Here is a 12,862-nt window from a genome sequence, read left to right as displayed (position 1 = left end):
CGTTCGCACGACGATTGAATGCGGGGACAGTGTTACGATCTTCCGCGGTGAAACGAATTCGGAAGACCGAATTCAGTATTTCGGCCTTCTCTCTGTTGTCTTCCGTTTCGGTGACGGTGTGGTCGCTGAGAGAATGAATACCGCACAGAAAACAGTAACCTTTGAATCTCGATCATGCGCCACGATTACATGAGGATTTTCGGTGCCACACACTGTCTCATCGTGTCGATTAAAGTTTCCTGGTAATTGGAGTTGCTTCTACGCAGAATATCAGCTTGAAGGCGAAATGTTCATCCTCCAGTGTTTCTTGCATTGTGATGTAAAATTGAAGGCACAGGCCATAATTTTCAGGTTTTATTTCTTGCACGAGCTGCAGACGGTACAGTTTGAAGTGTAGCCGACGTCGTAAACACAGTTTCCTGCGGTATTCCAAGTTGTTGGCTTAAGCGGACGCTGTTTGCTTTTTTTTTCCGGCGTATGAAATCTTTCCTCATCCTCTCCATGGTTGCCTCTCGGGGCACTTGATCGACCGGTACTTTTCTTTTACAGAGACAACCAGTACCCATAAAGTGTCGGTACGAACGCGCAACGCTCTGTTACATGGCGCATTTTTACAAAATTGTCTCCGGGTGCACGCTGCACTGTTGTGACAGATGATTATCCCACATATTCCAACACACAGAAACACTTTTCCTGCTTTGTCGTCATTTTCTCCAGGCACTGCACTTGTAACATCAACTGGTGGGCACAATGCAAACTGGCCGCCACGCATGCATTCCAAGGGTGGCAAGACGACGTTGCAGTGCAAGGGGTTGGCGCCTAAGTCTAGAATTATCTGGAGAGGGATCTTTTTGTTAGAGGGTAAAGGGTGAAATGATTACTCATGTTATTAGTCAATGATGGAGACACCGAGGAAGTTATTGATGTTAAACGTAAGTGTCGTTTCCATATCTTTATAATTGTGGATTTGGCCTCTGTTTTTGTTTTGTACTCAGCTGTCAATTTGTAAACCCTCTGCTTTTGTTTTGTATTCATTTGTCAATTTGTAAACCTTAAAGTCGTCCCATTTGTTTAATGACCAACATTTGGACATTAATTGTTCGGCGACTTCCGCTGGTGGCGACCCTGTATTATCCTACATCAATTCAGTTTTGTTTCACTCTCAGATAATCAGTTTCACTTATTGTTTTATTGAATAAATTATTTCTTGCCATGTATGTGAATTTCATTTGGTAGTTGTAAGGGAACTTTTATATATTGATTCCAACGGCTTTTTTCGTGATAAGACAGCGACTGTGACCTCAATTAAATCTAGCAAGATACTAGAGATTTTCTGTATGCACACATTTGGTTCACCAAGAAGACCGCTAGTTTCATGGGAGCTCACTGCAGCACTTGATCTGGCGTGCCAGGGAAAACAACAAATTCCCTCCTCAGCCCAAAACTAAAATGGTTCAAATGGCTCTAATCACTATGGGACTTAACATCTGAGGTCATCAGTCTCGCCGGCCGTTGTGGCCGTGCGGTTCTAGGCGCTTCAGCCTGGAACCGCATGACCGCTACAGTCGGAGGTTCTAATCCTGCCTCGGGCATGGATGTGTGTGATGTCCTTAGGTTAGTTAGGTTTAAGTAGTTCTAAGTTCTAGGGGACTGATGACCACCGATGTTAAGTCCCATAGTGCCAGAGCCATTTGAACCATTTTTTTTCATCAGTCTCCGAGACTTAGAACTACTTAAACCTAACTGACCTAAGGACATCACACATTTCATCCTTTACCCTCACAAGAAAATGGTTCAAATGGCTCCAAGCATTATGCCACTTAAAATTTGAGTTCATCAGTCTCCTGAAACTTAGAACTACTTAAACGTAACTAACCTAAGGATATCACGCACATCCATGCCCGAGGCAATATTCGAACCTGCGAACGTAGTAGCAGCGCGATTCCGTACTGAAGTGCCTAGAACCGCTCGGTCATAACAGCCGGCTCATCAGCCCAGGAAGCGCTCGTACAGCCGATGGTTGGTTGCAAAACGCCGGCTTCTCGCAATGTCTGCTGTGTGAACACACGTTGCCAGCTGTGGTGTGCAACCGCAATCTTTGGGAAATACCGCAGTTATTAACATATTTATTCTTCTTCTGTACGTATTGCCAGCCCTCTGCTGCTATAACTATGTCGATTCGTGAGAATCAGCATGCAGTAATCGAGTTTGGAATTGGAAGAGTTCGTCCACTCATGGAGCCCTCTCCCCAGCAGCACGACAACATCAGACCACGCACGAGCGCTGTGACGTCAGCAGCAGACGGACGCCTTCAGTTCACTGACATCGATCATCCTCCATACTGTCCCAACTTGGTCCCATCCGATTTTCATCTGTTTCCAAAACTTAGAGAACACCGCCGAAGACTTCACTTTCACAGTGATAAAGCACTGCTCGCTGAGGTGTGATTGCGGCTCCGTCAACAAAGTCAAATATCCTACAAAGATGGCATCAACACACTTCTCTCACTGGGAGAAATGTCTACAACGCCAGAGTGACTAAGTTATAAAATAAATGGACTGTTGTCCAAAATTAAAGCAACAATCCGAAATCGTGCAAGGTTGCAAAATAGAACGCAAACAATTGCAACCTGTATAACGGTAGACAAAAAAGTTCTTCGTTTTTTACAACTTAACGGATTTACACACACATTCCGACAACTGGTTAAAGCGCTCAGCATGGAGTGTGATCACCTCTTGGAGCAATACAGGTCTGACAAATGACAGACATACTATGAATGATTTCATCAGTCTCATGTTGAGGCAATAACGCCCATTCTCCGAGAATCAAGAATCTTTATTCACCATAAATCATTTCACAATGATATGGGTTTTGTCAAGTTGATACAAGTATATACAATGCACGGTAGTACAATGTGTAGCATTAAATATTGTTCTACAAGCTTTATGCAGTACATAATGATACAATTAAAAGTAACAATTTTTAAAAGTTAATATAATAATCTGGTAAATCAAAGTATTCTTTGGTATTATAAAAAGGGTGATCTGTTAGCCAGTTGTACCACTTATGTTTAAAACTAATTATATCCATGGTCCGAGCAAAGACTGGTAACTTATTGAACATTCTGAGTGGGATTACTGTACTTCGTGAGAATTTCCAGTCATTGCTAACCTGTGCCTAGGTATATATAACTACGACTTAGCCCTAATAATGTGGTCATGAACAAGTTCTATCATATTATTTCTAACGTGAAATCCTGCAATATATATATATATATATATATATATATATATATATATATATATATATATATATATATACAACAGTAAGTATTTTGAGCCTGATGAAGAGTGGACGACAATGTTCCAAATGACCTGTCTTACAAATTAAACGCAAAACTTTTTTTGTATTCTTAAAATGTTATCAACATGGGGAGAATGTCCCCATATAATAAGGCCACATATTTTATGCGATTATAAAAGTCCAAAGTATGTCATCCGAAGGTAATCCATGCTTACCGTGTCCCTTAGTTTCAGAAAGATGTACGATACACGAGATATCTTTTTGCAGACATTATTGATATGTTCTTGCCAATTAAGTTTGGAGTCAATGTGAGTACCTACAAGTTTTACTGATTTAGTTTCTACATCCTTTGTCATGCCTAGTATGAGCCGTTGTGTTTTATCGGGATTACATAAGAGTTTATTAGCAGTAAACCAGTCCAAAGCTTTGTCAAGAGATTCTTCCTGCAGCACTGCTCGCAAGTCCTGAACAGTGGTTGGCGGATGCTGACGTGATGCAGCCCGTCTCCCTAGTGCATCCCAGACGTGCTCAATGGGATTCAAATCGGGAGAGAGAGCAGGCCTCGCCAAGCGCGCAATATCTTTCGTTTCCAAGGAAACGTCAACCTCGCGTGCTGTATGAGGTCGAGCACTGTTTTCCAGCAACACGAAGTCTGGGCTCACAGCACCTGAGCAGCACATGAGGTCACAAGATCTCATCACGATAACTGACAGCAGTTAAACCTTGCCAATTTAGCCGTAAAATTTCATGAAGGTGTGTTCGGGTCATCAGCATAATACCTGCCCACACCAGTAGGGATCATCCTCGACATCAGTCTCTTTCTACAATTGTTGAGTCCATAAACTGTGTTCGACGTTCCATCCAGATGCTAATACATCGAGAATCACTGTCCAGATTAAATCGGGACTCATCCGTGTAAAGAACACTGGCCCACTGTTCGACCGTCTAGATGACATGTTGACGACTCCACTCTAGACGGTCCCTTCTCTGAAGACGCGTCAGAGGTACAGATACAGGAAGTCTCTGACATTGAAGGCCACTCTGCTGAAGCCTCGCTACAACATGTCCAGTGGATGATGTGAGGTCGAATGCCAGTTACCGTGCAGTACTAAGGCGGTACCGTCGTGCCCTTACAGGCAAATAACAGTTCTCTCTTTATGATGTTACATGTGGTCGGCACCGCCCTAGTCTTCGGGATACTGTTTCGATCTCTATAACCTGTCACCACATCCAAAAACAACAGAACTATTCATGGTAAACCTTCGGGCCACATCAGTTTGCGTCTGTCCTGCTTCCATTCTTCCCATGGCCCTCCACTGCAGGGAGCCTGGTAGGCGTCTTCTCCGTGCCATACTGCACGATCTGTGACTGTACAAAGTGATTGTGGATGTGGGACTACCCGGCAAACACTATCCCGTTTGATAGGTGCCCTGACGTCATCCCTGGCGGGATAGGATCGTGCGGACACCTGTTGAAAGTTTGTATGATTATATCGCGAATTACACACAGGACAAGAAAATAGTGGTTCGCTTCTTTAACTCTGGACGCAAGTGTATTTATACGTGAAAAATAAACATGTACAATGGTAATAACACTCGTTTTATTTAAAAAAGCTTCAAGAGTTTTCACCCAAAAAATGCGAAGGCATTACTTTTCAACACGCCCCCTATATGCAGAACAATATCAGTTTTATCACACTTTCCTGGCCCTCTCCTGACACACTGTGTTCTATTACATAAAAAGCCTTTGAGTCACTCACATATCTGAGCAATTATTCTGTACGATCCTGCCATCAGTAACAGTCTGCATATGCCAGTGTGTCAAAACGGAGTCTTCATACTGCCTTTAATAAGAGTTGTGAACATTCCAGGTGTCCGCCCCCCCGGTAGCTGAATGGTCAGGATGACGGATTGGCAATCCCCTGGGCCCGGGTTCGATTCCCAGCTGGATCGGGGAATTTTCTCCGCCCAGGGACTGGGTGTCGTGCTGTCATCATCATCATCATCCTTTCATCCTCATCGACTGCAGGTCGCCGAAGCGGCGTCAAATTTAAATATCGGCATCCAGCGAACGGTCTGCCCAACAGGGGGCCCTAGACATACGAATAAATAAAAACATTCAGGGTGGATGTTAAAAATTGTGAAATTGCTCCTCATCCACTATCAGAGACAGAGAGGAAATAAAGGCAGGCTACAGAGTAAAATCTAGATTGTAATGACAACACGGAAGAACAGCCGGTATTGCATGTAGTATAGTCAAATCACTGAGTGGACTGTCAAGCACCAACAGAGGTGAACCAAGGTGACCTCGTGGAGAATGAAGCATAACGTCATTCTGTTTGTCATGCACAGTGAAACAACGACACCTAAGTCGTACGTAAGAACAGCTTCACAGTACACTGATGTTGCCTAAAAGGATGAGTTATGACACAGCAGGGTGTTGCAGAGTACTGATAGGCTCAGGAAACCAGACCACATTTGGTCAGTCTTGACACAACAGTACGTCATTGGTATAGATTGACCCAATTTTGCAACTAATCAGTTCCGAGGTGACACCTGTGACGCACCATCCATGGACTGCCAATGTGACTACAGCCCACAGTGGAATAACCAGGTTGATTTGAAGGAATTTCTGTCAAGCGCTGCTGCCACCCAGTCCATGCCTATCCTGATGAGAAGACTTCGTTTCCTGCCACCACCAGGCCCCTGGAAGCCTACCTGATGGTACCTGGTGAACTGGCCAACTACCATCATTCCGAGGGGAGAGAAGCAGTTGCTACCCCTACCTGCAGCTATGATCAGACGCTGCTGGCATAGACTGTTCACTTTCAGAGAGGCCATGACGAAATACTTCAAAACTACAGATACTTTGTGCAGAGCTGTTGGATGCCTTTCTGGGGCAGAGTTACTCATTTGCCGGCCGGAGTGGCCGAGCGGTTCTAGGCGCTTCAGTCCGGAACCGCGATGCTACTACGGTCGCAGGTTCGAATTCGGCCTCGAGCATGGATGTGTGTGATGTCCTTAGGATAGTTAAGTTTAAGTAGTTCAAAGTCTAGCGGACTGATGACCTCAGATGTTAAGCCCCATAGTGCTTAGAGACATGCGAACTATTTTTTTTTTTTTTTTTTGCTGGCCATGGGGTCCCTGCAGGCAGTACCTCACTCTGAAGTATCTATGACCATTTGTGACGTAGCTGCTTCAGAATGAGCAGTGCCGCTGCTGGCCGTGCCGAGACTGAAAGGCACGCAACGTGTCAGTATATACTGACTTGTCGTGCGCTACGCTGACTATCCTGACTAACACCCACTTCGGAAATAGGACTGTTACTTGTGATTAACAAATGTGTATTTTGATAACAGCGTTGCTCTAGCGCCTTCGAGCGTCCGACTGGTCCTCACGTCCGCACTCTGCACTATACTATCCTCATTACTGTAGGGTCCACTCCCCCGGCCCTCTATAGCAGGATATCGTGTGAGAAATCTCCTGCAGCTATTCAGATCTAACGATACCAAACTAAACACACCAAACAAAAAATTAGTTCTTCCCAGGAACCTAATAATTTCTAATAACTCCTTGATATTGTCTTCTGTTTGGCAAGAAAGAGACTCCAGTGGTTATTTCAGGAGATTAGTCATTGTAATATGACCCAACACCGGGTGTAATTGTATGGCGTGCCATTGGATCCACAGCATGATCGCTTCTGGCTCGTGTAGGTAATTATTTTGACAGCAGACATATTTCTGATCTACTAAGGCCGATAGCTATACGTTATCTTTGAGGTCTCGATGATTTTCTCTTTCAACACTTCAACAAAACACCACTTGTTGCTCGTGCTGCTCCAATCTACTTTGATAAAGAGGATGTTCAACTTTTGCCCTAGTCAACATATTTTCTCGATCACTTCATCATTAAAAACGTCTACATCTACATCTACATCTACATTTATACTCCGCAAGCCACCCAACGGTGTGTGGCGGAGGGCACTTTACGTGCCACTGTCATTACCTCCCTTTCCTGTTCCAGTCGCGTATGGTTCGCGGGAAGAACGACTGTCTGAAAGCCTCCGTGCGCGCTCTAATCTCTCTAATTTTACATTCGTGATCTCCTAGGGAGGTATAAGTAGGGGGAAGCAATATATTCGATACCTCATCCAGAAACGCACCCTCTCGCAACCTGGCGAGCAAGCTACACCGCGATGCAGAGCGCTTCTCTTGCAGAGTCTGCCACTTGAGTTTATTAAACATCTCCGTAACGCTATCACGGCTACCAAATAACCCTGTGACGAAACGCGCCGCTCTTCTTTGGATCTTCTCTATCTCCTCCGTCAAACCGATCTGGTACGGATCTCACACTGATGAGCAATACTCAAGTATAGGTCGAACGAGTGTTTCGTAAGCCACCTCCTTTGTTGATGGACTACATTTTCTAAGCACTCTCCCAATGAATCTCAACCTGGTACCCGCCTTACCAACAATTAATTTTATATGATCATTCCACTTCAAATCGTTCCGCACGCATACTCCCAGATATTTTACAGAAGTAACTGCTACCAGTGTTTGTTCCGCTATCATATAATCATACAATAAAGGATCCTTCTTTCTATGTATTCGCAATACATTACATTTGTCTATGTTAAGGGACAGTTGCCACTCCCTGCACCAAGTGCCTATGCGCTGCAGATCTTCCTGCATTTCGCTACAATTTTCTAATGCTGCAACTTCTCTGTATACTACAGCATCATCCGCGAAAAGCCGCATAGAACTTCCGACACTATCTACTAGGTCATTTATGTATATTGTGAAAAGCAATGGTCCCATAACACTCCCCTGTGGCACGCCAGAGGTTACTTTGTCTGTAGACGTCTCTCCATTGATAACAACATGCTGTGTTCTGTTTGCTAAAAACTCTTCAATCCAGCCACACAGCTGGTCTGATATTCCGTAGGCTCTTACTTTGTTTATCAGGCGACAGTGCGGAACTGTATCGAACGCCTTCCGGAAGTCAAGAAAAATAACATCTACCTGGTAGCCTGTATCTAATATTTTCTAGGTCTCATGAACAAATAAAGCGAGTTGGGTCTTACACGATCGCTGTTTCCGGAATCCATGTTGATTCCTACATAGTAGATTCTGGGTTTCCAAAAACGACATGATACTCGAGCAAAAAACATGTTCTAAAATTCTACAACAGATCGACGTCAGAGATATAGGTCTATAGTTTTGCGCATCTGCTCGACGACCCTTCTTGAAGACTGGGACTATCTGTGCTCTTTTCCAATCATTTGGAACCCTCCGTTCCTCTAGAGACTTGCGGTACACGGCTGTTAGAAGGGGGGCAAGTTCTTTCCCGTACTCTGTGTAGAATCGAATTGGTATTCCGTCAGGTCCAGTGGACTTTCCTCTATTGAGTGATTCCAGTTGCTCTTCTATTCCTTGGACACTTATTTCGATGTCAGCCATTTTTTCGTTTGTGCGAGGATTTAGAGAAGGAACTGCAGTGCGGTCTTCCTCTGTGAAACACCTTTGGAAAAAGGTGTTTAGTATTTCAGCTTTACGCGTGTCATCCTCTGTTTCAATGCCATCATCATCATCCCGGAGTGTCTGGATATGCTGTTTCGAGCCACTTACTGATTTAACGTAAGACCAGAACTTCCTAGGATTTTCTGTCAAGTCGGTACATAGAATTTTACTTTCGAATTCACTGAACGCTTCACGCATAGCCCTCCTTACGCTAACTTTGACATCGTTTGGCTTCTGTTTGTCTGAGAGGTTTTGGCTGCGTTTAAACTTGGAGTGAAGCTCTCTTTGCTTTCGCAGTATTTTCCTAACTTTGTTGTTGTACCACGGTGGGTTTTTCCCGTCCCTCACAGTTTTACTCGGCACGTACCTGTCTAAAACGCATTTTACGATTGCCTTGAACTTTTTCCATAAACACTCAACATCGTCAGTGTCGGAACAGAAATTTTCGTTTTGATCTGTTAGGTAGTCTGAAATCTGCCTTCTATTACTCTTGCTAAACAGATTAACCTTCCTCCCTTTTTTTATATTCCTATTAACTTCCATATTCAGGGATGCTACAACGGCCTTATGATAACTGATTCCCTGTTCTGCACTTAAAGAGTCGAAAAGTTCGGGTCTGTTTGTTATCAGTAGGTCCAAGATGTTATCTCCACGAGTCGGTTCTCTGTTTAATTGCTCGAGGTAATTTTCGGATAACCAATGGTTTGATGAGAGAATGGTAACCCACTACTACAGATGCGACCTGGAAGAAGAGGAGCGATCAATAAGTAATGCAACACATTTCTTCTTTGCCAATTTCGATTGAAAAAATGCTAAATTCGTTGTGGGACGTCGTGGAATGGTCCCACGTCAGTCCCTATAGTTTCACGACGTTACGATAAATGCAGGCGCTATACGTAGTCTTCAAAATGGGGTCTGTAACGGAGATGCGTTCCAAGTAGAAAGGTGTCACCGAGTTTCTTTTGGCGGAAAACCATCACTGGTATTCCTAGGCGCTTGCAGAATGACTACGGAGACCCGGCAGTGAACAAAAGCAAAGTGAGTGGTTGGGCGAGGTGACTGACATCGTCACGAAGATCGCGCGAACTTGTACGATCCCCCATCTGCCGGTCAGCCGCACATAACTGTGACTGCTTCAGTGTTGGAACGTGTGGACACTCTCATTCGAGGTGATCGACGGTTCACAACCAAACAACTCGCTGTTCAACTGGATGTCTCTTGCTATTGCAGACACGCTCTACCACCAGTTGGTGTACTCAAAGGTGAAGGCACGCTGGGTTCCTCACCGCCTAGCAGAAGTCCGTAAAGAGGAACAAAGGACCATCGGTGAGGACTTTCTTGCGAATTATGTAATATTTCTGGCTTAGTCAGCCATCATATTAGGTTCCAAGAAGCTGTTCCCAGAGCAGTGGAGATGCAAGAAGTATATAGATGACGAAATGTGGTGTGAGGTACCTGTGACAGATATTAGATTCGGTACCATTCCCGTGAGAAAGACCGCCTGCATAATGTTACTGCTCTGCGATTGGCTGCTGTGTTCGGAGCAAGGGCGCCAAAACGCTAAAGAATAGTAATTATTATTAGTTAAACTACTCATTGGAATGACTCCACTTTTTAATATAAATATCTCTCAACAGCTGACTATCAATCAGTCATTTTATAATTATTAGAAACAATTTAAATAAAAAACAAAAGACTGACGAAATTGCAGACGAAGCACTTCGGAAGCGTTCGGGTCACGCATTTTCTGGTATGGCGCGCGAAGTGTTTCGGGCTGGTCGTCACTCTGTATTAGGCAGTCGAGAAGGACAGACATGTAGTCTGTCGCAGTATGTGTTTGCCAGTATTCAGTATTAAAAGATTCACTCCGGTAGTCATGAGGCACAGACACGTGCCACAAATAGTGTAAAGATACATTTTCGTAAACATTGTGTTTGATCATGTACTTTGCAGTATCAGAAGGTGTTGTATTAAGATCACGTAGTCTTCTCGTGTGGCTATATTAAAATACGCGAGTGTCATCCCAAAGAAGTGATACATTATTTCAGAACAGAACCTCGCTAAAAGTCAGTTTCAGCCTCAAGATACAGAACCTACGACTTGCGTGCTGTTTTCTGTACTTGGGACATCAACTTGAAGACAGCAGGTTAGTGAACTACAACAGAACCTTCGTATTCCACACAGTGCAGTGGAAACAACTGCATACACAGAACAAATGTGCTCAGTGACACGTCATCTGCAGTAATGCAGAGGAGGTAAAGGAGGATGATCGTTACTAACACCAACAATCAATTCATTCTTCCTTTCTTGCCGTAATTACAAGGCTGATTGTGATAACTTTTTGTCGAACATCTTCGAAAGCAATGAAAATTGGAGTTATCATTTCGAACTGCAAACAGAACGTCCACCTCTGCTCCAAATAAAATGTTCAAACTTCTCCTTCAGCCGACAAAGTCATGGTGACGGGCTTCTGGGATTCTTCGTCATGGTGCAACAATCAACTCGGAAGTGCATTGTGCTACTCTCATAAAACTGAAGAAACCAATTCAGAGTGTTCGTCTCCACAAATGTGCAAATGAACTCCTCCTTCTCCATAGCAATGCAAGATCTCACCAGAAAAAAAAATCACAGAATTTCACAGGACCGTTCTTCCTCATCCACCCTACATCCTGAGTCTCACACTTTCCAATTGTTGCCTGGTCAGCACGTTCTCTAGATCACTCATCTGTTTGCCCCAATGAAGGATGGACCCCACAGGATGCAGTACACGCATGATGGGTAGATTAGTGATGCAGCAAGAATTTGCTTCCGTCGTAGATGTGGAGAAAGAGGATTTTGTAGCCAAAATAATGGGTAATAATATGATGTATTGGAATCCTGAATAAAACCAATCTGCTTTCAGAAAAAAAAAATTTGTTGCATTGCTAACTGAACGCTCCTCGTAGATTTGAAGCAGCATGGCGTGGTGTGCCCGTATCTGCCATCGAAGATGTGTCCGACCTGATGCAGCACCTGTTTACAACCATTGTTGCTGCCAGTTCTGCGTACTATATTTCTCACCCTGTATGTCTCCAAATCACCTACAGCTTCCTGCTATACTGCATCGCAGTGTAAGTAATAATTCATAGTAAGCGTCCATTATTTTCTATCCTTCCTGATGTAGTAATTTCAATGACCAGCACTGTAGATGGTGGTGGTGTTTGGGATACCATTCATAGCAGCTGTACGCTGTACGCCGCTATCTGAGGGCTGCAGCGTCTCAGAGGAAAAACCTAACGCGACTATTTAGAGAAGACTACTATGGGCAACACGGAAGGCTATCGCGTTTTGCGGCGCTCTGACCACAACAAGCGAGTCCCCTGGGCCACAGAACAGGCGGAGGGGACGCGGGTAGCCCAGATAAGCCAGTTTTGCTCCCACTCCGCGGATGGAGCCGCAACCCGCCGTGTGTGTAATTAGACCGCACACCGCCATCTCGCGCAGACGTCCGCCCGTGGAGGGGAAAATGGGCTGAGAGGGAAGCGCGTTAACGTCGCGAATAAACAAAAGCAATTAACCCGCAGCTGACGGGGGTGGCTGCGGCACAGCAGCGGCAGTGGGTGGGTTTATCGGGCCATCGCGCTGTGCGCCGCTGACCGCGTTATCTGCTCGGCTGGTCTCTTAACTGGCGCTACTGTTTAGGGGCGTCTGTCCCCAACCAGTGTTCAGCATAAAACATTTCTTACACCACTACGATTTCAACTACATCTTACGTTATCAATCAAACAAAGCAAATTCCACGTTGGAATATCAGCAATAAAGGAAAAGATAGTGTGCTACTCACCGTAAAGATGATACAGGGTGTTTCAAAAATGACCGGTATATTTGAAACGGCAATAAAAACTAAACGAGCAGCGATAGAAATACACCGTTTGTTGCAATATGCTTGGGACAACAGTACATTTTCAGGCAGACAAACTTTCGAAATTACAGTAGTTACAATTTTCAACAACAGATGGCGCTGCGGTCTGGGAAACTCTATAGTACGATATTTTCCACATA

This window comes from Schistocerca serialis, chromosome 4, assembly GCF_023864345.2.
Source record: "Schistocerca serialis cubense isolate TAMUIC-IGC-003099 chromosome 4, iqSchSeri2.2, whole genome shotgun sequence".
NCBI lineage: Eukaryota > Metazoa > Arthropoda > Insecta > Orthoptera > Acrididae > Schistocerca > Schistocerca serialis.
The sequence above is the reverse complement of the archived record's forward strand: the minus strand, read 5'-3'. Positions refer to the sequence as shown.